At 50.4% G+C, this 25,642-nt stretch overlaps 1 protein-coding gene across 1 annotated transcript in view; it reads right to left on the bottom strand.

Annotated features, from left to right (window-relative positions):
* The window catches only part of ADARB2 (adenosine deaminase, RNA specific B2 (inactive)), a 240,173-nt gene that overhangs the window by 43,650 nt on the left and 170,881 nt on the right, over positions 1-25,642 (bottom strand). The gene's annotated exons all lie outside the window — the stretch shown is intronic.

Below are 25,642 nucleotides of genomic sequence, written 5' to 3'. Positions count from 1 at the left end.
TGAGACTTTGGCTGGTGACCTTTGAGATGGACGTCTGGGAACCAGCTATTTGGAAAGTTCTGTGGGGCGGCTTCCAGTGTCAGCTCACAATGAAGGAAGGATGGATGGTGAGTGTGGAGAGCCCAGGGGAGCTCAGATGAAGAGGGCTGCTGACTCAGGGCCACTACAGAGGGACTAGGTCCCTGCTACAGTCCCTACAGAGTTGCACAAGTGTCCACAGACGGGGGAAGCATGTCCACAGATGGGGGACGACTGTCCAAAGAGGGGGAATGTGCATCCACAGACGGGGGGATGAGCGTCCACAGACAGGGGGGACGAGCGTCCACAGATAAGGGATGAGCATCCACAGATGAGGGGACGTGTGTCCACAGATAAGGGATGAGCATCCACAGATGGGAGGTCGAGCATCCACAGACGGGGGACGTGTGTCACAGATGGGGGACGAGTGTCTAAAGACATGGGATGTGTGTCCACAGACAGGGGCAAGCATCCGCAGACAGGGGACGAGTGTCCACAGATGGGGGATGTGTGTCACAGATTTGGGATGAGTGTCCAAAGATGGGGATGTGAGTCCACAGATGGGGGGATGAGCGTCCACAGACGGAGGGCAAGCATCCACAGATGGGGGGTGAGCATCCACAGACGGGGGATGAGTGTCCACAGACAGGGGGACGTGCGTCCACAGATGGGGGATGGGTGTCACAGATGGGGAACGAGTGTCCAAAGATGGGGGACATGAGTCCACAGATGGAGGGACGAGCATCCACAGACGGGGGATGAGCGTCCACAGATGGGGGATGAGCATCCACAGACGGGGACAAGTGTCCACAGATGCGGGACGAGTGTCCACAGATGGGGTGCAGTCTGTCAGTAACACCAAGAAACAGTGCTTCCTCTGACACCTGTCCCCTGTTTCTGCAGTGAGGGCTCCCCTAGGCACCACCCTGCCTGCAGCCTGCTCATTCCCACATGTGGAGGCCACGGCTGCCCACCAGGAGGCTGGGAGGAAGTCTTAAAAACTGGGGACAGCAGCTGACCAGAGGCATCCACCCCAGTGCCTGCTGGGAGCCAGCGTGAGGAACTCCGCCCATGGCAAAGGTCATGAGGAGGGGTGCTTGGCATACGCAAAGGCGTGATCAAGCCTCAGGAAACCCCCTGTCCCCAAGCATCTACCCCCAAAACCAGAGTCTGTTTTATGCTCTCACCTATACCTCTGACTTTATGGGGGGCTCTCCTCTATCACCATTTCTCTTGGAGAAGGCGTTAACTTGCAGCTCCAGTTAATAAAAATTCCTGGGCATGACAAGAGTGTTTCAACTTACAAACTCCTCTGAAGGTTCTCTAGCCTGCCTGAGCGGGTTTGTCCGGCCACATGTGATTGTTTCAGTTCAGTTCAGTTCAGTTCAGTCGCTCAGTCGTGTCCGACTCTTTGCGACCCCATGAATCGCAGCACGCCAGGCCTCCCTGTCCATCACCATCTCCCGGAGTCCACCCAGACTCACGCCATTCGAGTCAGTCATGCCATCCAACCATCTCATCCTGTGTCATCCCCTTCTCCTCCTGCCCCCAATCCCTCCCAGCATCAGAGTCTTTTCCAATGAGTCAGCTCTTCGCATGAGGTGGCCAAAGAACTGGAGCTTCAGCTTTAGCATCATTCCTTCCAAAGAAATCCTAGGGTTGACCTCCTTCAGAATGGACTGGTTGGATCTCCTCGCAGTCCAAGGGACTCTCAAGAGTCTTCTCCATCACCACAGTTCAAAAGCATCAATTCTTCGGTGCTCAGCCTTCTTCACAGTCCAACTCTCACATCCATACATGACCACAGGAAAAACCGTAGCCTTGTCTAGACGGACCTTAGTCGGCAAAGTAATGTTTCTGCTTTTGAACATACTATCTAGGTTGGTCATAACTTTTCTTCCAAGGAGTAAGCGTCTTTTAATTTCATGGCTGCAATCACCATCTGCAGTGATTTTGGAGCCCCCAAAATAGAGTCTGACACTGTTTCCATTGTTTCCCCATCTATTTCCCATGAAGTGATGGGACCAGATGCCATGATCTTTGTTTTCTGAATGTTGAGCTTTAAGCCAACTTTTTCACTCTCCTCTTTCACTTTCATCAAGAGGCTTTTTAGCTCCTCTTCACTTTCTGCCGTAAGGGTGGTATCATCTGCATATCTGAGGTTATTGATATTTCTCCCGGCAATCTTGATTCCAGCTTGTGTTTCTTCCAGTCCAGCGTTTCTCATGATGTACTCTGCAGATAAGTTAAATAAGCAGGGTGACAATATACAGCCTTGATGTACTCCTTTTCCTATTTGGAACCAGTCTGTTGTTCCATGCCCAGTTCTGTTGCTTCCTGGCCTGCATACAGATTTCTCAAGAGGCAGGTTAGGTGGTCTGGTATTCCCATCTCTTTCAGAATTTTCCACAGTTTATTGTGATCCACACAGTCAAAGGCTTTGGCATAGTCAAGAAAGCAGAAATAGATGTTTTTCTGGAACTCTCTTGCTTTTTCCATGATCCAGCAGATGTTGGCAATTTGATCTCTGGTTCCTCTGCCTTTTCTAAAACCAGCTTGAACATCAGGGAGTTCACGGTTCACGTATTGCTGAAGCCTGGCTTCGAGAATTTTGAGCATTACTTTACTAGCATGTGAGATGAGTGCAACTGTGCGGTAGTTTGAGCATTCTTTGGCATTACCTTTCTTTGGGATTGGAATGAAAACTGACCTTTTCCAGTCCTGTGGCCACTGCTGAGTTTTCCAAATTTGCTGCCATATTGAGTGCAGCACTTTCACAGCATCATCTTTTAGGATTTGAAATAGCTCCACTGGAATTCCATCACCTCCACTAGCTTTGTTCATAGGGATGCTTTCTAAGGCCCACTTGACTTCACATTCCAAGATGTCTGGCTCTAGATTAGTGATCACATCATCATGATTATCTGGGTCGTGAAGCTCTGTTTTTGTACAGTTCTTCCGTGTATTTTTGCCACCTCTTCTTAATATCTTCTGCTTCTATTAGGTCCATACCATTTCTGTCCTTTATCAAGCCCATCTTTGCATGAAATGTTCCCTTGGTATCTCTAATTTTCTTGAAGAGATCTCTAGTCTTTCCCATTCTGTTGTTTTCCTCTATTTCTTTGCATTGATCGCTGAAGAAGGCTTTCTTATTTCTTCTTGCTATTCTTTGGAACTCTGCATTCAGATGCTTATATCTTTCCTTTTCTCCTTTGCTTTTCGCCTCTCTTCTTTTCACAGCTATTTGTAAGGCCTCCCCAGACAGCCATTTTGCTTTTTTGCATTTCTTTTCCATGGGGATGGTCTTAATCCCTGTCTCCTGTACAATGTTACGAACCTCATTCCATAGTTTATCAGGCACTCTATCTATCAGATCTAGGCCCTTAAATCTATAATCATAAGGGATTTGGTTTAGGTCATACCTGAATGGTCTAGTGGTTTTCCCTATTTTCTTCAATTTGAGTCTGAATTTGGTAATAAGGAGTTCATGATCTGAGCCACAGTCAGCTCCTGGTCTTGTTTTTGTTGACTATATAGAGTTTCTCTGTCTTTGGCTGCAAAGAATGTAATCAATCTGATTTCAGTGTTGACCATCTGGTGATGTCCTTGTGTAGAGTCTTCTCTTGTGTTGTTGGAAGAGGGTGTTTGCTATGACCAGTGCATTTTCTTGGCAAAACTCTATTAGTCTTTGCCCTGCTTCATTCCGCATTCCAAGGCCAAATTTACCTGTTATTCCAGGTGTTTCTTGACTTCCTACTTTTGTGATTATTTGCAGCCTCCCAACCGAGAGGCACGAGATGCTTTAAAACTTTCTAAATACAGACTCTTTGAGAAGTTATAAAATTATTAGTATAGTATAGTGGGTTGATTAGAAATTATATTGGTGAAGGGTTTTTCATTTGTTGTGCCAATAATTACTGCTAATTCCCTGCCCTGGGTATGACAAGGGTGTCTCAGGTCAAACCTCTCTGCTGACAGACTAGCTTGTGTGACAACCTCTCAACCATAAATAGCAGAGAGTTTGGAGTATTTTGAAAGTCTTAAATAGCATAGGGCTTTTCTCATTGTTGAGTCAATGATTGCCGCCAGGCCTCCATATCCTTAGGCACCTAGGAATATATTAATCAATGTATTTGGAATATAGAAAAGGAAATATAGTAGTTTTTGAGGTTAGCAATACTAGACTTTTTGAGTTAACGAATTTTCTCTTTTGTTATAGATCACTGTACTTTGTTATAAATCACTGTGTCCTTGCTATGCAAAAATGTAACTTTATCACTATCTTAAGACTAAATAGATCTTAAAGGGAACACTGGTGAAGGGTTTTCATTTGTTGAGCCAATATTTGCTGCTAAATCTCCATATTCCCTGCCCTTATAATGAATATAACTAGCATATAGGAGAAATAAGTATTAACCTTTAAGATTAATCATGTTAACCTTAGGCTAAGTAAGTTCCTTTCTTGATTGTAACCCGATACACCCTCAACCTATAGGAATGCAACTTTATCTGCTACCTTCAGAGGGTGGCGCCTGGTTTAACAAAAAACACCCTTGGAAAAAATAAGTTTTTTGGTTATCAGAAAGAAAGAATCATAAAATGTCAGCAGGCCTCATGGCCAGAAGATGATGTAAACCCATAAGACCTTTGTATAATTTTATATGAAGCACCTGATTGTGACAAGGGTCAGCAGCGTGACTCTGTACTCATCTTTATGTATAACAAAAGGTATATAAACAAACCTAAAAAATAAAGAAATCGGATCAGTTTCTGGAAAGACTGATTCCCCCGTGTCATTTTCTTCCCTTCTGGCTGAATTCCCATCTGGTACATGGGTACTCACCAAGCCTACTAATTCTGCCTGGGCTTCTAAGATCGGACCGGGGAGGCCTCAGTGCCTCTTCTCCTTCGGGAGAATGGAAAGACGCCTGTGGCCTATGTAGGTGGTGATTGGTATTCCACGTAAACCAAGTTATTCAGCCTCTTTTTCTCCACTAATTTTCCTACTATACTATCCGTTTCTAATCTCTCTCTATATCTGTAATTAAGTTTTTTCCTAGGACGCCTACTCCGTCCCCACCTTCGAATTACCCTGGATCCACCGAGGCTGGACCCCGGCAAGTGCCGTCCCTCCCGTCCTGGCCCCCTTCCTCCTGGGACAACCTCCCCCAGGCCCTGTCCAGCTGCCCCTCAACTGCCCTGAGTGGCGAGGCCCAGGGAGGGGCTGCAGACCCCAGGGGCAGATGTGCTGGGTGCAGGCCGCTCCTCACCTGACCTGAGCTTCCCTGTACATGTGGGTGACCCGCCTCACAAGGATGAGAGAGGCCCGGCCACAAACAAGTCAGACAGCAGCCATGGAAGTTCCCTCAGATCCCTGGAAGGTGCAGAGGTTCTCCAGGGAAGTAAACCGATCCAGTGGGTGCCATGCCTGGGCAGCCCCCCCAAGGGACTCTCTGCTTTCTCAGCTTTTGCTGTTAGTGTAGAACTTTCTAGAACACTCTTCTTTTGCCTTGTGATGAGAGGAAGACGGTGGTGGGGAGGCCACAGGACATCAGCTCTTTAGATGGCCTCCCTCTCCTCCCCGACTGGACAAGTGCAGGCCAGCCGCCGCACTGCATGGACATGTTTCAGAGCCCCCTCACCTCCATTGCCTGCTCCTTGGAGGGTCCCCTCTGTAGTCCTGCAGGTCATCTCCCCACGGGGTCTCTACACACATCTGCTGCCATCAGGATGGCCCGAGCCCAGGGTCCCCCGGTTTCCCCCAGATTGCTGACCGCTGCATCAGGCACGGCACCCTGGATGCCAGTGCTAGTCTGGCGTGCGTTCCCTTGGTGCCCAGCACACCGGATGTCTTGAGATATTGATATGGTTCCACCAGACTTCCTCCTGACATTTGATTTACTGCTCTAGGTGTTCTTTTTCACCACTCAGCAGTCAATAAGGGATCAGAGGAAATGTCACATTCTCAGTGCTGAGCCCAGAGGGGCCTGTCTCAGCCAGCAGGGGCACCCAGGTGGCTCCCCGCCTTTGGTGGGGTTCCCAGTGGCTGGGGGTCTGGCCTGAGCCCCTCCCTGGTGCCCCCAACATTTCAAATATTTATCACATTAAATATCAACCTCTAGAATATTGCCTTCGTTTAAGCTTTTCACGTCCCAATGATTTTTTATTATTCCCATCGACCAAAATAAATGAAGAAAATGTTTTAGACTACACTTGAAAGCATGTAAAAATCAATAACTGGATTTTAAAAGATTTAAAATGTCTTGAATACATTCATTTTTCAAACATTTCCTTCTGATCTTTAAATAGCTTTTCTTGGAGCATAACAATTTTTTGAAAAGTCAAATATGGAGCATTAAAGGTATAATTACCATTTTAATTATAACTCAATCATCCTATCTGCTCTGCATAGAAATTAAAGCTTTTATGGCAGAATTTTAGGCACTCAGAAATGTTCAGGAGCAATTAATGTTACAAGTTTAATTTTTTTTTAAGCTGAGTATGAACTCCGCAATTCTTAATTTCATCCTTGCTCAGACTGAGAAGTGCAGACGCTCCCAGTTGTTATCTCATTTCTAAAGTGAATCCGTTTGCACTTACGAGTCTGTTCCTGTGTCCCTCCCAGCTGCAGGACCACGATGGCTAAGGGCCCTGCAGCCTGGCCTCCCCTGGGGCCACAGGGCCGCAGCTCACCTGACGCCAGGCCTGCCATGTGGAGCATCGTCGGACAACCCACCCTGCACCGTTTAAAGTCAGAGGTGCCGTTAGATTCTTTGTACTTGGGAAGCAAAGCACAGGACAAGGCCTGAGGAACCTCACGGAGAGGGGCCCCCCAAGAGCCTGGTCTGGAGGGAAGCTTCTGAAGTCTCTACTTCTGCATTAATGAAAACATCGTTTGGCTAAAACTCAGCTAGATTTTCATTGCGTTTAGCCCCGGAAATGAAATGCTGAAGTGGCAGCTTTCAGGTGGTTTTGCTGCGAATGTGTGCTGTGCTGGGTCCATGTCTGAAGCCCAGGCTGCTGGGTTGGGCATGTGTGTGGCGTGTGCACTGCCGTGCAGAGTGCAACCTCACCATTTTTCTCCTGGTTAAAGCCCTGTCTAAGATCTGGTCCATTTCCTTGCAGGCTGCCAAGCTCAGGCTAGAAGGAAAATCATTTTTATGGGCATTGCTTCATGAAATAAAATATTTCCGTTTTTAACAAGTCTGCGATGGGTGCCTCCTGCCAGCATCTTGTGCTGGGTCCCTGCTTTGCTTGTCCCTGGAGCCAATTTCTGTGGTCTGCATTTTTCTCTCTTGTGCTTGCATCTAACTTTTCTGCTTTTATTAAGAAAAATGGTATTGGAGACAGGCAGACAAGATTTAAAAATGGTGACCATACCAGTCCTCTGCACCTGGGATGAGACTGTGCCTACCCCACCTCTTGCACAGATCTGACAGCCATGCTGACACCAGCAGCCCAGAGCTAGAGGCATGGAGGAGCATCTGGGGGGCACACGATCTTCAGAGGGGATTCACGATATTACTGTTTCCAGGGAAGGAAGAACCGTAAAACCCTGAGTGAACATGACTTAGATCTATGGATTCTGGGAGACCCTTTGTGTCAATCAGCCCACTCTCCAGGAGATGCCCCTTTCTTGGCTGCCCTTTTCAGATCTGGCTTCTTTAGGAGTCCTCAGTGCCCTCTGGGTGGGTAACCTGGGTACCCAAGCATCGGAGTGGGGCTCCCATGGACCTCCCATGTGGCTCGGGGGCCCTGACAGTGGGGGTGGGCAGAGCTGGGGACCGGGTGGGAGCTGGCCAGTTCCTCCTGGCTCCGGCCTCCATGGGTGGGCAGCACCCCTCACTGCAGCCTCCCCATACTTCCATCCCTCATGGGATGTGGCTTCCTTAGCCTGGGGCACACCATGGTCTGGGGGTGTGGTGGGGCAGTCACTTTGAAACCCTCCATGGCCCCGGAACCATGAGGGTTTTCTGCTGACCCCCATCCATGGACACATGAGTACCAGGAGGGGCTGCACTCTGTCTGAACTGGTTTGAAATGTTTGCTGCTCACATGTCTAGGTTCTGCCCATCTGAGAGGTGCATTTGGTGAAGAATATACCACGACTCTGTTAGACAAAGGAACGTGCATGTTGCCTTCCAGTGTTCATTGCTGTGTGAGTTTCCTGGGAGCAGGAAGACCCGACACAAACCGGCCCCCAGAGAAGGTGGAGCTGCCACTGCCAGGACACGAAGCTGGAGGACGAGGCAGGACCAGGGGCCCATCTGGGCTCATCCTCACAGCTTGGAGGACGAGGCGGACAGAACCCAGAACCTGTCGCTGTCCCTGTCACCACTGTGAGGCTCTGCTGGGCTGGGACCTCTGGGGCTGTGGGTGGGACACCTCGTCACCCTCCGCCCCTTCATGGACTGAGGGCTCAGCAAATGCCTGCCCAGGCCTGCAGGGTATTGGCACCTGGGGGTGCAGGGGGGCCTCTCCTGGCACTGGTTCCCCCATTGACAGGGCAGGGGGGTCCCTCACTCTGCACAGGTTGGTCTCTTTGTGGGAGACGTCTGTGAATTCTGAAGTGTTGCCACGTGTCAGAACGAGTGACCAAGCACAGGGGTCCTCTTGTCACCGTGAGCAAAGGAGGACCGATGGGTCCCGCCCCGACCACGGAGTGTCTCCCCATCACCCCTGCCAACTCCAGCAGGCCCACAGACACTGCTGAGATGGAAAGTCGTCCAGAGTGGATGTGGCCAGCTCCAGCAGCTGAGAAATGTGGCCTTGATTTCTGATGTTGGCCAGATGGTGCCTTCGCAAGTCCTGGCTGAAGAACAGGAGGAAAATCCTAGAAACTGCCAGCAGAGGGTCAGAGGTTGCCACACCCTAGAGAGTAACAACAGCGAGTACACCTTGGGAAACCAGCTCAAGAGGGAGCCCGGGCCTATATGCCTGGGACAGACTTCATCACGTGTACAAATGTGTGGGAGGGAAAACATCAGAGGCAGGGAGGAAAGTCCTCACGAAGGTTTCCAGGATGATGGTAAGCAAGCAGTATCTTGCCTTTGGCTAACACCTCAAAATATGTGGCTGGGATAAAGCATAAAAATAGCTGAGGTAAACCACAGTGAGTGTTTACCAGGCTCCCCAGGGTGGGTGGAAAAGATCTTTCCAAGCAGAGAAGCAGAGAATAAATCATATATCCAACAGATTGACTTCATCAGTTCAGTTTAGTCACTCAGTCATGTCCTACTGTTTGTGACCCCATGGACTGCAGCACGCCAGACTTCCCTGTCCATCACCAACTCCCAGAGTTTACTCAAACTCATGTCCATCGAATTGTTGATGCCATCCAACCATATCATTCTCTGTTGTACCCTTCTCCTCCCACCTTCAATCTTTCCCAGCATCAAGGTCTCTTCCAGTGAGTCAGTTCTTTGTATCTGGTGGCCAAAGTATTGGAGTTTCAGCTTCAACAGCAGTTCTTCCAATGAATATTCAGGACTGATGTCCTTTAGGATGGACTGGTTGGATCTCCTTGCAGTCCAAGGGACTCTCAAGAGTCTTCACCAACACTGCAGTTCAAAAACATCGATTGTTTGGTGCTCAGCTTTCTTTTTGGTCCAACTCTCACATCCATACATGACTACTGGAAAAAACATAGCTTTGACTAGATGGACCTTTGTTGGCAAAGTGATGTCTCTGCTTTTTAATATGTTGTCTAGGTTGGTCATAATTTTCCTTCCAAGGAGCAAGTGTCTTTTAATTTCATGGCTGCAGTCACCATCCGCAGTGATTTTGGAGCCCCCCAAAATAAAGTCTTTCACTTTTTCCACTGTTTCCCCATCTATTTGCCAAGAAGTGATGGGGCCAGATGCCATGACCTTAGTTTTCTGAATGTTGAGTTTTAAGCCAACTTTTTCACTCTCCTCTTTCACTTTCATCATGAGGCTCTTTAGTTCTTCTTCACTTTCTGCCATAAGTGTGGTGTCATTCTGCATATCTGAGGTGACTGATATTTCTTCCAACAGGCTTGATTCCAGCTTGTGCTCCATCCAGCCCAGCGTTTCTCATGATGTACTCTGCATATAAGTTAAATAAGTAGGGTGACAATATACAGCCTTGACATACTCCTTTCCCAATTTGTAATCAGTCTGTTGTTCCATGACCAGTTCTAACTGTATAGAAATTATAATTTTCTCTGCTTCAAAAACCCTTCATCATCATAATTTTAAAAAAAGGGACAAAAGATGTACGCAGCCAGTGACGATGGATTAGCACAATCTCCCACGAAATGATCATGAACTTAGTAGCTCCATTGATAAGAACTCACTGCAAAGGTGACTCTTGCGTCTGATGGGCTGACAGCTGGTGTTTTTCCTTTTATGGGGGCTGGTGATTGTGCATGCCTGCTTCCCCTCTGTCCAGAGCCTGAGTGTCCTCACCTTGTGTCAGTTGGCTCCTGTCACACCCTGCCCCTTGGGGACTAGAGGATAAATACCTCCAGTTGGTATGGTTCAATTCCTGTCTGGTAGACAGAACCACCTTGTCTCATCCTTCACCAATGCAAATCATTTCCTTTGGATGTATTCCCAGGGTGGAATCACCACGTGGATGTGCGTGAATGTCTCTGGGATTACTGACCATGGGCACCTCGTCTCTGGTGGGCGCCAGGCCCGTGTAGGCTCCCTGCCTACCTCGACTCCACAAAGAACAGAGCAGGTCTTGGTTAATAAGCAAATGTCAAAATGGGGCTTCCTGGAGAGCTGAATTTAAGAGACAGAAGATGTGATTTATCTGAGTGAATAAATCTGCCAGATGGAAGGGCCAGTGCCTGCCTGTCCCCATGACATCATCACACAGGTGCCACTTTGGTGTGAGCTGGCCTTTCCATGAGGTCAGTCTTGGAACCCTGGCCTGGGCTGACCTTAGTGAAGGCAGAATGCCCTCCCTCAAGTGGAGAAGAATGACTGGTTCAGGTTCAACTGGTAGTTCTTAGTTAAGAACTGTACCAACTCAGACACCATCAGGATTCTAGGTGCAGGATAATGTGTCTTGGGGGCAGGTGGTGTGGATATAGTCGAGTCGGAAAACTGTGGGGACCTGCACCCAGAGTCCCAGGAACCATGAAAAGTGGACACCACTTGTGCGGATGTGGAGATAAACTCTTGAGGGTGTAAGTTTGCTTCCATGGGGTGGGGTACGAAACCCTGGGGGTCTGTGCGGGTCACGGTGGATGCCAGCAACCCCAATGAGAAAGGACTCGTCAGCCTCGGAGGACGGTTCCAGGCTGTGGTCTGTTAGGGAATCCGTGGACCCCCGCCCCACTCTGTGCCCTTTCAGTAGCTGGGGCATCACGAGAGCAAGGCCTGTACTCCACACGCTCATGGAATAAACCACGCAGGGCTTGGCCCCTCACCCCACACCAGCCAGTGCTCTCCCTGTTTTGTTTTTGAACAGTTCAAACCATGTCACGGGTTTCAGCGTTGCTGTTATCATGCTTTTTTGTAGATCTTCCCAGAGCAGGGCCCAGCCACCCGATGGTCTGTAACACGGGGAGATATCCTGCCACCTCCTAGCAGTGTGTGTGCCAAACCCACCCCAGGAGCTCCACGCTGAAAACTCTGCCTTCACTTTGTTCATCAAGAGACAGCCCCAGGGCAGGGGCTGCAGAGGGCCGTGTTTGCTAATTCGTGACCGATAGGGCTCGGCTGGTTCTCAGATTCAGCACAAAGTTCACACTTGCAGGCGTGCAGCCGCTGGCAGCTTTGTAGAGAAAGGGTTTAGCAAAGCGCCACAATATTGCATTTCAGCATGACAGAGAGCCCTTGGCAGCCGCCTCGCATTCTGAGCCTGCTGCCAGTTGAGATGTAAAAGCTGTCAGACTATTTCTAAATGGAAATCCAGGCGTTCACAACAATGAAAGTGGGATAAAAATAATAAGAAAAACTTCTGCTATTAAATCTGTTTCAGTGATCCTTAAAAGTTTAAATAATTAAATCTATTAAAATGTATCATGTGTTCAAAATATTTCAGATTGGAAACCGAATACACTGACATTTCCAGTGTTGGAGCCACTGTCTACCTAGTGAGGGGCTGGCTCCAGGCAGCAGGACTGTCTGCAAAGGCTCACACGCTGACCGCACTGCCCTCTGTCCATGTCTCAGCCACAGTCCTTCCGGCCATGGCTCCTGCCTGACTCCCTGCTCCACACACTCGTGGGGATGCACAGTTCCCATGCATGGCACCCTGGCACTACAGTGACTGCCCCAGAGCACTGCCTCTCAGCCCCTTTGAGACCCACACATGGCGCCTTGAGGCAGAGAGCCTCCCAGCCATGTGCCGACCCCGATGCTGGGTGTCCGGGGCCAGCCAAGCTCGGCGGGTGGGGCACGACCGGGTTCAGAAGACCCAGGATGGCGACCTGTGACTGGGGACTTAGGACTCATCCTAGGGAGTGCTTTTCAGGACTGAAGGGGCAGGGTCGGTGTCCAGTGTCCCCCTGAAAGGGTACTTCCTTATGTGGTATTTCCAGACAAGTAGGGGCTGACTGGATGGTCACTAAGCCTCATCCTGGTTTTCTCGTGTCTGCAGCCAGGAGAGACACAGGCGGGTCCACTCAGCCATGCGCTTAGCTGGTTTCCGGTTAGCCATGCGCTCTCCTGGTTTCTGCTCAGGTGTGGACTGACGTTGACAGACTGGAGCACGTGTGTGGGCATGGCCTCTCCAGGGCAGGCGGTCCACCAGCACGGCCTTGCAGATGTTGTGTTGGAACCCAGGGATGTCCAGACTTTCTGATTATAACGAGAATGCCTGAAGTTGTTTTGGACATTCACTCCCTATATGCGTTTTAATTCATTTCCAGATGACATAAACCATTCTATTCATGCTACTAGTACACAAATACACAAATTATAAAGCAGTGAGATACATTCCACAGACGGGGGACAGATGGGGACTTCCTCAGCCTGACAAGGAGCCTCTATCAAAACCCACAGCTCATGTCAGACCCACTTGCTTTCAGAGGCGCATCTTTCTTGCTGAGTTCAGCAAGAAAGACCTAAGGGAAACAGTTCAAGGGTCTGGATAGGTATTTCTCCAGAGAAGAGCACCAGCACGCAGCGCATTGAAAGGCACTCAGTATCCTCAGTCATCAGAGCAATGCAAGTCCACACTCCTGTGAGACGTAATTTCCACCTACTGGGTTGGCTGAAACAAAGACGACGCGCTTGTGGAGACGTCAGAGCCTCATACGCTGCTAGTGGGATTGCAAAACAATGCAGTCAGTTTGAAAAGAGTTTGGAAGTTTCTTAAAATGTTAAATACATTTCGAAACAGCAGTTCCACAGTGAGGTATCTACCCAAGAGGAATGAAAAATATGTCCACACAGACGTGTGCGCCAGAATGTGCACAGTAGCATTACTCATAGTAGCTAAAGTGGAACAACCCAAACGCTGAATGGACTAACACGTGGATAAATGTGAAGTGACAGCTGCTCAGTCATGTCTGACTCTTTGCGACTCCATGGACTATGCAGTCTGTGGAATACTCCAGGCCAGAATACTAGAGTGGGTAGCAGCTCCCTTCTCCAGGGGATTTCCCAACCCAGGGATCAAACCCAGGTCTCCCGCATTTCTGGTGGATTCTTTACCAGCTGAGCCACAAGGGAAGCCCAAGAATACTGGAGTGGGTAGCCTATCCCTTCTCCAGTGAATAGTCCTGACCCAGGAATTGAACCGGGGTCTCCTGCATTGCAGGTGGGTTCTTTACCAACTGAGCTATCAGGGAAGCCCACATAGATAAGTATTATCTTACATAGATAAATAAAACTAGGTAAATCCATAAAAATGGAGTATCATTTGGCATAAAAATAAATGAAATACATTATATAACATGATGGGCTTGAAAAACATTATGCTCCATGAAAGAAGCCGGACAACGTCACGTATTATGTGAATCCATTTACATGAAACATCCAGAATAGGCGAATCCTAAGAGAGAGAAAGTGGGTGAGTGGTGGCCGGGCCTGGGGGAGGGGAAAGTACTGGTGGGCTTTAAGGATAAAATGTCTTAAGATTAGACATAATGGTGGCTGCAGAACTCTGGGAATATGCCACAAACCACTTTAAAAAGAAGAATTTTATGCTATCTGATTTATATCTCAATAAAATTGTTATAAACTACTGAGATTAAAATACAAAGTTTTGAAATGTCTAGGTTCTCAACCGTCTACACCTTCCACACTTTGGGACTTCAGCGCACTGCGCTAATCAGCACGTGTCCACAGACTCGTCCACTCAGGATTTCTTAGAAAGCTTCTAGGGGTTTTTCTGGAATCTCCTTTCCAGGAGACATGGTGGTTGCCATTTGGGCTGTTTGCTTCCAGAAAAGCTGATCTCGTCAACATCAAGACGCTGTATAAGATGTGGATTCATTAGACTCAGAATATCATTTCCCGATTTCTCCACTTGAGTGAACTCCGGGAGTTGGTGATGGACAGAGAGGCCTGGCGTGCTGCGATTCATGGGGTCGCAAAGAGTCGAACACGACTGAGCGACTGAACTGAACTGAACTGAAACGTGTAAACATGAAGATCAGTGACCCTGAGAGTTAAAATCCCAAATCTGCAGAGGGAAGCCTGGAAATGCTTTCAACCATTGGCGTTATTTTGGTGTCTGCTGCTGCTGCTGCTAAGTTGCTTCAGTCGTGTCCAACTCTGTGCGACCTCATAGACGGCAGCCCACCAGGCTCCCCCATCCCTGGGATTCTCCAGGCAAGAACACTGGAGTGGGTTGCCATTTCCTTCTCCAATGTTTTGGTGTCTAATACATGTCAAATATTCCAACCGAGAATGGTGTATTTTTGATGGTTGGACATAAAATTCAAAGGACCCTAGGACAGTGCAGGTGCTTGCCTGTTGAAGGCGAGGGATTCATGCCATTGAGGACCACAGCCTTCCACCTACCCCACCCCCTCTTTTATACATCTTTGTGATTTTGGTTCTGTGATGTTACCTGTTCAATACAGAAATGACTAACTGGTTACTTTAGTGAATTTGGACAGGATGAATCAATTTATTTGAGAAAGAATCCCAGATTTTCAATTTATTTTGCTGACGTATGGACTAAAAGACATTGATCTGATTCATAGTTACCCTTTCCCTCTCCTATATTCTAGGTTTTCCACGCTGTTGCCTGTCTCCTGCCTATCCTTAGAAGAAGGTAAGAAACTGCCCACATAGCCAACCCTCAGACACTTCTGCTGGCGGCAGCATGGGGCCCTCATTCTGGCTGCAAGCGAGCATCTTGGAGCTCAGGCCCAAGCTCTGAGGGGGGTGCTGGCCCATCTCTCACCCACCGCCACCTCCCCCGACGTGCCCGGCCCAGCCGAGGGTGCTCAGTTTCTGCTCTCGCTCCGTGGTTTCAGTGACTTTGGGGCTGTAATTGTTCCTTTTTACACGACACTCCACCAACCAGACTTTGCCTTGCGTTGCCAGAGGGACCGTGCCCCCATGTGCACCAGACGTCTGGATTTGCCCCCACTGAGCCCCGTGTCTTGGCACCCTGACCTTCCCAGCCTCCAAGGGCAGTGGGAGTGGGCCTGGGGCCTGCAGGCATGTAGATGGCATGGTGGACGAACGAGAGTCAGGCCCAGACACTGGGTTCTGGGTCCACGTCCTGGCCACCATGTCGACCCCACCGCTGTTTGCAGTGGACTAGCTCAGAGTCACGAGGGTGATTGTGGTCTCAGGAGGTGACTGTCTTCACATCTCTACTTTTTCTCATCCTGCCAACACTTAACACTTATAAACAGGCAGAGCATTTGTGTTGAACAGAAAAAACATCGCAGGAAAACAAAGACAAAGCACAGAGGAAGGAGGGTGGGCGGGGGAACGGCGCGGAAGACCCCCCAGAGACACGCGGGGGACTGCGCTGTCTGCCCTGGATGCTCGAGACGAGACAGCGCTCAGAGGCCAGCTGACCCCGCTGCCTGTCCCTCTGCGTGTCCACTGCCTGTCCCCCCATCTGTCCCCCTGTCTGTCCCCATCTTCCCCCCGTCTGTCCCCTATCTGTCCCCCATCTGTCCCCCCGTCTGGCCCCTATCTGTCCCCCGTCTGTCCCCCCGTCTGGCCCCTAATCTGTCCCCCGTCTGTCCCCCCGTCTGTTTCCCTGTCTGTTCCCCTGACCGTCTCCCTGTCTGTTTCCCTGGCTCTCCAGTCTGTCCACCTCTCTGTCCTTTCTTTGTCCCCCTGTCTGTCCCCCCTATCTGTCTCCCTATCGGTCCCCCTGTCTGTCCCCCTGTCTGTTTCCCTCTCTGTCCCCCTGTCTGTCCCCCTGTCTGTCTCCATATCTGTCCCCCTGTCTGTCTCTCTCTCTGACCCCATCTGTGTCCATGTCTGTCCCCCTGTCTGTCCACCTCTCTGTCCCTTGTCTGTCCCCCGTCTGTCTCCCTGTCTCCATGTCTGTCCCCTGTCTGTCCCCCTGTCTGTCTCCATGTCTGTCCCCCTGTCTGTCCCCTATCTCCCTCTCTGTCCCCCTGTCTGTCCACCTCTCTGTCCCTCTGTCTGTCCCTTGTCTGTCTCCTTGTCTGTCCCCCTGTCTGTCCCCTGTCTGTCCCCTTGTCTGTCCCCTGTCTGTCTCCCTCTCTGTCCCCCTGTCTGTCCCCTGTCTGTCTCCCTCTCTGTCCCCCTGTCCCCCTGTCTGTCCCCTGTCTGTCTCCCTCTCTGTCCCCCTGTCTGTCCCCTGTCTGTCTCCCTCTCTGTCCCCTGTCTGTCCCTGTCTGTCCCCTGTCTGTCCCCTGTCTGTCTCCCCTCTGTCTCCCTGTCTGTCCCCTGTCTGTCCCCTGTCTGTCCCCTGTCTGTCCCCCTGTCTGTCCCCTGTCTGTCCCCTCTCTGTCCCCCTGTCTGTCCCCTCTGTCTGTCCCCCTGTCTGTCCCCTCTCTGTCTGTCTGTCCCCTCTGTCCCCCTGTCTGTCCCCTGTCTGTCTCCCCCCCCCCCCCCGTCCCCCCCCCCCCCCCCTGTCCCCCTGTCTGTCTCCATGTCTGTCCCCCTGTCTGTCCCCCTCTCTGTCCCCCTGTCTGTCCCCTGTCTGTCCCCCATCTGTCTCCCTGTCTGTCTCCATGTCTGTCCCCTGTCTGTCCCCCTGTCTGTCCCTCTGTCTGTCTCCCTCTCTGTCTCCCTGTCTGTCCCCTGTCTGTCCCCCTGTCTGTCTCCATGTCTGTCCCCCTGTCTGTCCCCTGTCCTCTGTCTGTCTCCCTCTCTGTCCCCGTGTCTGACCCCCTGTCTGTCTTCTGTCTGTTCCCCTCCTCTGTCCCCCTGTCTGTCCCCTGCCTGTCCCTCTGTCTGTCCCTTTGTCTGGACCCCTGCTCTATCACTCTTGAGCTGCAGTGACCTCCCATTGGAGGGGGCATAAAGGCAGCTGAACTGAACCCCGAATCTGCCCCTCCTGCCTCTGCTGCCCGCCTGGTGAAACAGGGAACTGGACCCAAGCAGCCTCGTGGTCCTTCTGTTAGTGCAGATGACCCCCGTAACAGATGTGCTTATCACTCAGGTTCTGAAACAAGAGGTAACAAGTAGCCGGAGTGTAGCAGGAGTTACCTCTGCACTGGCTTCCTCTCTGAACGTTTTGTATCTTGTTCTCATTTACACCCTTCCCCAGTGTTCATTACGAAGTTTTAGCAGGACTAAGAATCATTTGGAGGACTTGTTAAAAATGCAGCCCAAGATATTCTGATTTGGTGATTTCAGAGTAAGGGCCAGGTTCTCTCTTAAACATGGTGCCCAGGCAAACCTTACATAGGAGACATTGGGCCACAACTTGGAAAACACTCAAGGGCCAGAGCTTCCTCTTATACAATTCTGTGTGTTCCCAGCACCTGGCACATTGCCTGGGGCAGAGTGCGGCCCCTTAAATATGTGTAGGATGATGGATGGATGGATGGATGGATACATGGAAACCAATGTCTTTGCCAGTGGGCCTGCTATTGGCAAGCCATCGGTGGGACTATGAACAAATCTTGACTGTCATTTATGCCTTTTCTAAACTTTAGGAAATATTTCGATATGTCTTAAATAAGAATAAATCAGTTCCTGCCTAAACAGGAAGAACTCTGTCACTTTTCTCGGATTTCAGAAGTCATCAAGGCAAAATTTGCAGCCCCCAGTTTTCTCATTCTTTTTTCTCATTCTTGAGCTCTTTGCCTGGCTCATCTTATTTAGCGCAAGCAGCTCAGACTTGTTTGCATCACAATAAACTGCCTGCCACGTGGGTCTTAACATTTGGCTGCTGTGGTTAATATGACCATTCATAGCGTGTTTCCACATATCTTCATTACAACTGAAAACATAATTAACTCTTATTCAAAAAGAATTTGGTTGTGAAACCCAGTGATTTCTAGATGTGTCCCCCGTTTTCAGAAACTCCAACTCGCAGTCATCCAAATTCATGGAATGCATAAATGCAGCACCAGCTCATTTCAGAACTACTCTCTGCGCTCCTATAACATCCCCGAGGAGGCTCCCAGACCATGGGGCTCTGTGACACATTTAAAATGTCACTCCCTTTAGTAATCAGACACACCCCAACGGAATGCTGCAGCACCTCCATTAAGGCGATTACCTCGTTATCGTGATGATTTTCCTGTCTGTCTCTCATGCTCACTGTGACTTAATGCATTTTATCATGTTTATCTTTGTTTGTTCAGGTTTTCCGTACTTGGTGCCTATTTATTTATTTATTTATTTTTGGTGCCTTTTTAATGCCCTGAGCAGTTGAAGAACATTAAGGACGTTAAGCAGTTGAAGGATATTAAGCAGTGCCATTCACTGCACCCCTTCAGATTTCTCAAACATCATGTGAACCCCAAATATTCATAAAGTCAGAATCCTTGCTTTAGAAAGGCAGATAATTCTGTATTATGATGCATGGGCACCGCATGGCTGTGGGAGGAAAATGAAGGGCTTGAGGGTTCTTGGAATATTTCTTCTTGTTATAAAGTAAGAACGACCTTTGCAACTCCGTTTAGGCTCAGCTGCTCGTGAATTACGAGGTGTTCCTCTCAGAGAGACACTTCCTGCAGCCCAGTTGCCCTCAGAAGACCACAGAAGTTCTCTGCAGAAAAAATTACCCTGTCTTAGTCCTCCGAGGGTAGCCCATGTCAGGCAGAGTTTTATTATTGTCCTTAGTCTGGGGAAGAATTACTTTCGGGAAGTTTCGGCTCATTACTTCTGGTCTCCATCAGCTGTTCTCAGGGGCCGTGGCCTTTTCTGCACAGGCAGCCCCTCCCCTCTCTGCTGAGCTCCCCCTGACCACGGAGACAGAGCAGGTGGCCTGACAGCAGAGCCAGACTCAGGAGACCCCGGAGCTGGGCCATTTCAGAATGAATTCCAACAGATTTATCCCTTTTTACTTAAAGACCTGTTTTGTGAGTTTTATATGTAACCAAAAGTTATATGTAACTTTTTTGAATCAGGCCCAGCTGCCCAATTGAATCAGGCCCAACTGGCCATCCAAAGTGTTGTCTAGAATGATGTGGAATTTTTTCATTGTGTGAACTTCCCATTTTGGGTGGCTCCTCCCAGCCACAGCTCCTATGATGAAAGCTGGCAATAGTCCAGGCCTCTGGGAGGCTCCTTCATGTTTCTCAGAGTGGACGGAGTGGTGGGGCCAACGGTTTTTAGGCTGGAAGGAGACAACTTTCCTTGCCTTCTTGTCCCAGCCATTCGACCTGGGGAGTGGCGGGCAGGTGCTGTCTGTAGGGCTTGGAGGCTGGGATCTGCCAGCTGCCCACCTGGACATTCATGTCAGTCTGGATTCATCTACAGTCACCAGCAGGTTCTGTGGTCCCATAGTCTGAAGTCAAAGCATTGTTCCCTCCCAAGACTCTTTTCAATTCTTGGTTAGATGGCTCATGGCTTTGTTGTCTGTTGGCGTCTCTTTCCTGGCTGACCACTCTCCGCCCTGCCCCCCCCACAGCCTGTCTGCAGGGTCACATGCAGCCCACGCAGCGTCACGTGCAGCCCACAACAGCTTTTCCCTGAAGCCGACTCTCTGCCTGGAGAAAAGTGGATGAGATACAGTCTGCAGCAGGGTAGATGCTGGCACAGCCACACCTCTGCTGAGCTGACTCAGGGAAGCAGGCGGGCGCCTTGTTGTTGGGCCTCCTTCCTCCTGGAGCCGTCGGAGCCTCTGTCCATCCCTGTCCTCATTTGTGTAATTGCCCACACAGCCCCTGGGCTGTATTCCTGCTTGCCTCCCGGCTGCTTTGATTATGAAAGACAAACACCACCAAATACGGCCCCAATACCAACCAGCCCCCGGTAGAGGGGGTTTGTGCCACACTTTGACAATTGTCCAGTCGACACGTCCATTTAGACGGCGGGCTTTCTTCAGGCACAGGTGTCCTGGCCACTCAGAGAGGGATGGTGTGGCCACTGGCGACACGCCCCTGCTCTCCTGAGTGCACACGTGGCGTTGAGGGAGGCTTCCTACCCCTGAGCACAGGGCCGGGGCGCCGTCGGCTTCTGACGAGAATAGTGTTAATTTGCTTCTTGCTCGAGGACCGTCTCCTGAGACAACAGGGTGTTCATGGCCAAGCAGAAAGGGAGCAGGACCTCTGCGGAGCAGGGCTGCCCCGCAATCCATCCCTGGGGGCAGGGCAGAGGCAAATGGCCACCGGGCATCAGTCCTCCATCGTGTGCAGGCCCCCAGCTCTGTGGGTGGAGGTGCTGTCCCCCCGGGGATGCTCCCCTTTGCCTCCTCTGGCTTTTTGCACGTGGGCTTCCTCCCAGTTGCCGTGTTTTTTCTACTGTCGGTCCTCTTCACTGTGACAACGTGTCCCCAAGGAAGAGGGGGCCCAGCCCTCCCCACAAAGCCTGCTGTCTACACAGCCAAGGGCAGGCTCTGTGCTGACAAAGGTGATCTTCTCATGAGGGAGTCGGCTTGCTCCTCTGCTCTGTTGTTTTGGGGGCCCTGACCTGGGAGCCCCCTTTCTGCTGCTGGCCCTCCTGCTCTGGCCCACTCTGTGTCCCCTGTGTCACTCCCACTATGACAGGCCATGCGCTGCCCCATTGTTCAGGTGGATCCATTTCCTCAACAAACCTGTAAAAGTGTTGGGAACTCAGGGAGGGCAGCCTGCAGCCTGACGGAGGGTCTCTGCCCTCCGCCTTCCTGCGGTCCTCCTCCCAGCTTCACCAGCCAGACTTTGGCCGGAGAATTTCATTTTCCTGCCCCCTAGGCCCGTGTCTGCACAATGGGAACATGAGTGGGGCCCCCTCGATGGTTCTGTGAGGCTCAGATGTGCTGATATATGTAAAGTGTGTACAGCAACATGTAACACCGTCAGTGTCTGATACATATCAGCTCCTCACATCACTATGGGTCATCCGGCTTTGCCAATGTTAGTCGTGGCTGTGGAATCGCGAGCAAGTAGGGAAGCTTGGTTTACAGCCTCTGCCTGATTGATCAACACTCATGTTAACCGTATTTGAAGACACCAAACACTGTATGGGGAACATACAGGTTTAAAGACACATTTATCTCTTCTAACTTTAACTGTATCAAACTTTTTGTAGTAGAAATTCAGATGCTGGGGCTATTATATAAATGTAGATGGTACATTGCATCCATCATGCTTAAGTGTACAAGTGTATACTGTATTGTACGATTATATTATACATTATACAGTATATAATGTATACAGTATATTATATTATATAATGTATAATGTGTATACATTAGATAAGTTGTGTTGTACAAATTATATTTTGTAGATACTGTATGTACATTGTATAGATTGTATCATATAAATTGTGTACACATTGAGTATACAGTTGTACAAATACTATCACATAAATCATATTGGTGTACATTGTATCAAAGTTATATTGTATGTGCATTGTACAAATTGTATCATGTAAATTGTATTGGATATACTTTGTACAGATTGTATCATATAAGTTATATTGTGTACACATTGAGTGTACATTGTACAAAAATATATAAATTATATTTTTTATACATTGTACAGATTGTATCATATAAGCTATATTGTGTATACATTGTACCTTGTACAAATTGTATCATATAAATTATATTGTATAGACATTGTGTATACATTGTATAGATTGTATAAGTTATATTGTGTAGACACTGTGTGTACAGCTTGTATCATATAAGTTACATTGCGTACACATTGTGTGTACACTGTCAATGCACAAGTGTGTTGCTAGCATCTTCAGAGCCTTCAGCAGCATCACTGCAGGGGTTTTTGGAGACAGGGGACAGCAGCCAGGGGATCACTCCTGTCTGGCATTCAGTGCTTCTACTGAGAGATGAAGACGTGAGGAAGGCCAGCACTGGCTGGACGGGCAGGAGGGTAGAAGCCTGCTCTTTCCTCCACAAGGACCACAAGAGGGTGTCTGTGGCCATAGATCACAGATGGAGCCAAGGAGCTGAATGCAGGGAGGCTTCCTGGGCAGTCATGGCCTTGCCTCAGGGAGAATCGCCATGGCTAAGCACGAAACACTGAAAGGGAGGTGGATGGGCTGCTGGGTCCATAGGCCCCTGTGACCCAGTGGCAGACACATGGCCAGGGCAGAGCTGGCTGGAGCATTTGGGGGACTGAGGCCACTGGGGCTCAGGAGGGGGGGCCTCACCGGGTCCCACTGCTTTTTTTGGGTGTCCTCAGGGGAAAACATCTTGGATGGTGTTGAGCGGGTGTGATTTCCACCCTCTGTATAATTCAGGCCCATTTGAAATCTGAGGACCCACTCCTACTGATCTGTCGAGGTGGCACTAGTGAATATTCTGCGGTTAGGGTGGAGGTCAGCAGGGGCGTGAAGCCAGGCAACCTGTGAGGTGGCAGGGCAGCAGGGGAGGGGCTCTGTTGTGTCCCAAGTGCGGCTGATGTGCAGTCAGCCCCGGGTCTATTCCACAGCCTAGGCGTGTGTGGGAGCTCAGATCCCAGTTTGCAGTAAAGGGCTGACCTCTGGAGGCAGTTTTATTTCCATGATGATACATGTCCCTTGGCTCCCCCTCCCAGCAGAGAGCTGTGCCACCAGGGAGCAGCGAAGGTGCCCTGGGCACCTGACCAACGGGCCATCCGCTCCCTGGGAAGACCTGCAAAGGGCTTGATCAGCATGCAGTCTTGGTAGCTGGTTTCAAAGGCACACCCTCCCACCCTCGGGGAGAAAGTGCGCTGCTTGATTTGACTGAATCTTTCAGACACTGTTAGTACCACCGCAGCCTGACATGGAAATTTTAAAAAAGAAAGGGAAACAAACAAAAACAGGGCATCACTGAGGGCGAAAGACTTCGGAACAAGACAAGCCCGTGGTTTTCACACGAGGGGCCGTGTGTCACCATCTCCCCTCCCCTTCCCGCCAGCATCAACTTAACTTTCAGTCACTCTCTTCTCCATCACGTGACTGATGCTCTTCCGTTTCCACAGAGCAGAAGCACTGAGAGACAAGGCTTTCTGGCAGAATTTAATGCTGTTGTGAATCCCAGTCTTCTCATGCCAGGGGTGAGGAATGACCACAGAGACACAGGTCTTATGATTTTTACCTTTTTCTCTTTTAACAATGATGTTCCAGCTAACGAGCATTTATATTCTGTCGTGGTCTTTTTATTGCGTCCACACTTCTTTAAACCTAGAGGAAATCTGAGCTTCAGGCCTGTCCCCCACCTCCCCCTGGTCTCCACGGGCACCTCATCACTGGTGTTTGCACAGTGTCCACTCACTAAGGCCTGCGCTGGGCAGTAGAGAATTTAATAAAGTTGTATTCTCATCACTCTGGCAAAGAGACCTGAAATCAGATCTTGTGAAATTGAAGAGAGGGACCAGCCTGGTTCTTAGACACCCCTTGTGTTGAGGAGGTGGTGGAAATCCAACATGTCCATGATTTTAATCTTCATTGAGAATGTTATTCTTCAGAACTGCTTTAGACTCAAGGCCAAAACCAGCCTAAATGACTCTTTCCTTCTGGACAGGGGTGCTCAGCCTGGAGGGACAGATGCCTCACTTGTCCAAGGAGGGTGGTATCTGGGCACCGAGGGCAGGGGTCCCTGGGGGCGGATCCCTGGGGTCTGGGCTGAGGGGTTCCTAGGGGGTTGAGTTGCTCAGAGTTGTCCTCAGGATTGGCAGAGCCTCTGACCCACTGAGCCAGCCCTGCTGAGATCTGCTCTGGGCTGAGGTTGAACAACCCAGGGAAGATCCTGATCTGCCTGCGTGGCTTCAGCACTGCAGACACCTGGTCCTGTGCTTCCTGCAGCCAGAAGTCCCACACTGCTGACTGATCGTATTGGCGGGCCTGGAGAGTGAACCATCGAACAAGACCCCAGGTGTCCTGTGCACCGAGCCTGCCCCCAGGGCAGAAAGCACCAAGTCCTGAGCTGGATACCCCAGAGCCAGAGGCCAGGTCTCTCCAGGGTGAACGCTGCCCTCCCCACCTGCCCTGGACTCGGGCAGGGGCCTCGCAGACCTTCCTGGGGGTGTGCACAGCAGGGCCAGGGGCATGGCTCCTAACACAGGAGCTGGTGGCACGGTTACATGGGTGACAGGTCGTGACCCTGGTGACCAGGACTGGCATGAGTGGAAAGGATGCATTGCAGATGGCATAGACGCCCGGGCAGAGGAGGCAGTGGAGCTGCGTCTACAGGGACCCTGGAGTCTCTGAATCTAGACCACGTTCAAGGTGGGCTCTGGACTTAATAAGGCCCCGGAGGTTGCCTGGTGCTGAAAGGGGAGAGGGCAACACGCTCCAGGACAGCCCAGGGTGATGGATGGGCCGCAGCCTCCTGCTGCTCCGTACCCTCCATCATCCGGGTGGGTGTTAGCCGACTGTCAGGGAAAAATTATTTAGCGGTGGCAGCTTTCACTGACGTGCTGCATTCTGGGGTCAAACGACTGTTACAAAGCAGCGGTGCCGTCCGGTTCCCGCGTCTCGAGAGCTCAGGGTCGACAACGTGAAAGCAAAGGCGTCACGGCGGGCTCACCGACATCCTTCAGCCCTCATGCAGGGGTGTGTGTGTGTGTGTGTGTGTGTGTGTGTGTGTGCGCGCGCACAGAAGAATTGGAGGAAGGGCTCTGCTCACTAAATAGTGTTGGGCAGGGGAGGGAGGCCTTCATGGGCAGCCCAGGTCACCCGGCCTGAGAGGGGCTGAGGGGCTTCCTTGGAAGGTGTTGGGGGGTCAGAGCTACAGGCGAGGTGGAGACACTGGGCTGAGGAGAGGGAGAGAGACGGGTGGGGGTGTCAGGAAGAGACAGCCGGGCCACCACGCTCCAGGCCAGGACTCGCGCCAACACCAAACACTCGCCTCTGTCCGCACTGTGTGTCATCTAAGGCTGTGTGGGAGGCAAGACCCAGGGAGATAACGGGTCAACCCCTCCAATTTGCTCCTAGAATGTGCAGTAAACATTTGAAAATTAATGAAGGAATTGGAGGCAGAGGTAGCAGGAGAAACAGCTGCCCCCGGGGTTCCCCATTCAGTGATTTCTGTCCCTCAAGTGGCTGAGTTGTGGGGACCAGACCGATACCCGCTGGACCCGTCCATGATCTGTGCTTGCCAGAGTCAGAGAACTGCTCATTGGACGGATGAGAGGATGGACAGATGGACAAATGGGTAGAGGGACGGACGG

The sequence above is a fragment of the Capra hircus genome, chromosome 13 (assembly GCF_001704415.2).
Source record: "Capra hircus breed San Clemente chromosome 13, ASM170441v1, whole genome shotgun sequence".
Taxonomy (NCBI): Eukaryota; Metazoa; Chordata; class Mammalia; order Artiodactyla; family Bovidae; genus Capra; species Capra hircus.
Note: the sequence above shows the minus strand (reverse complement) of the source record. Positions and strands in the feature narration are given on the sequence as shown.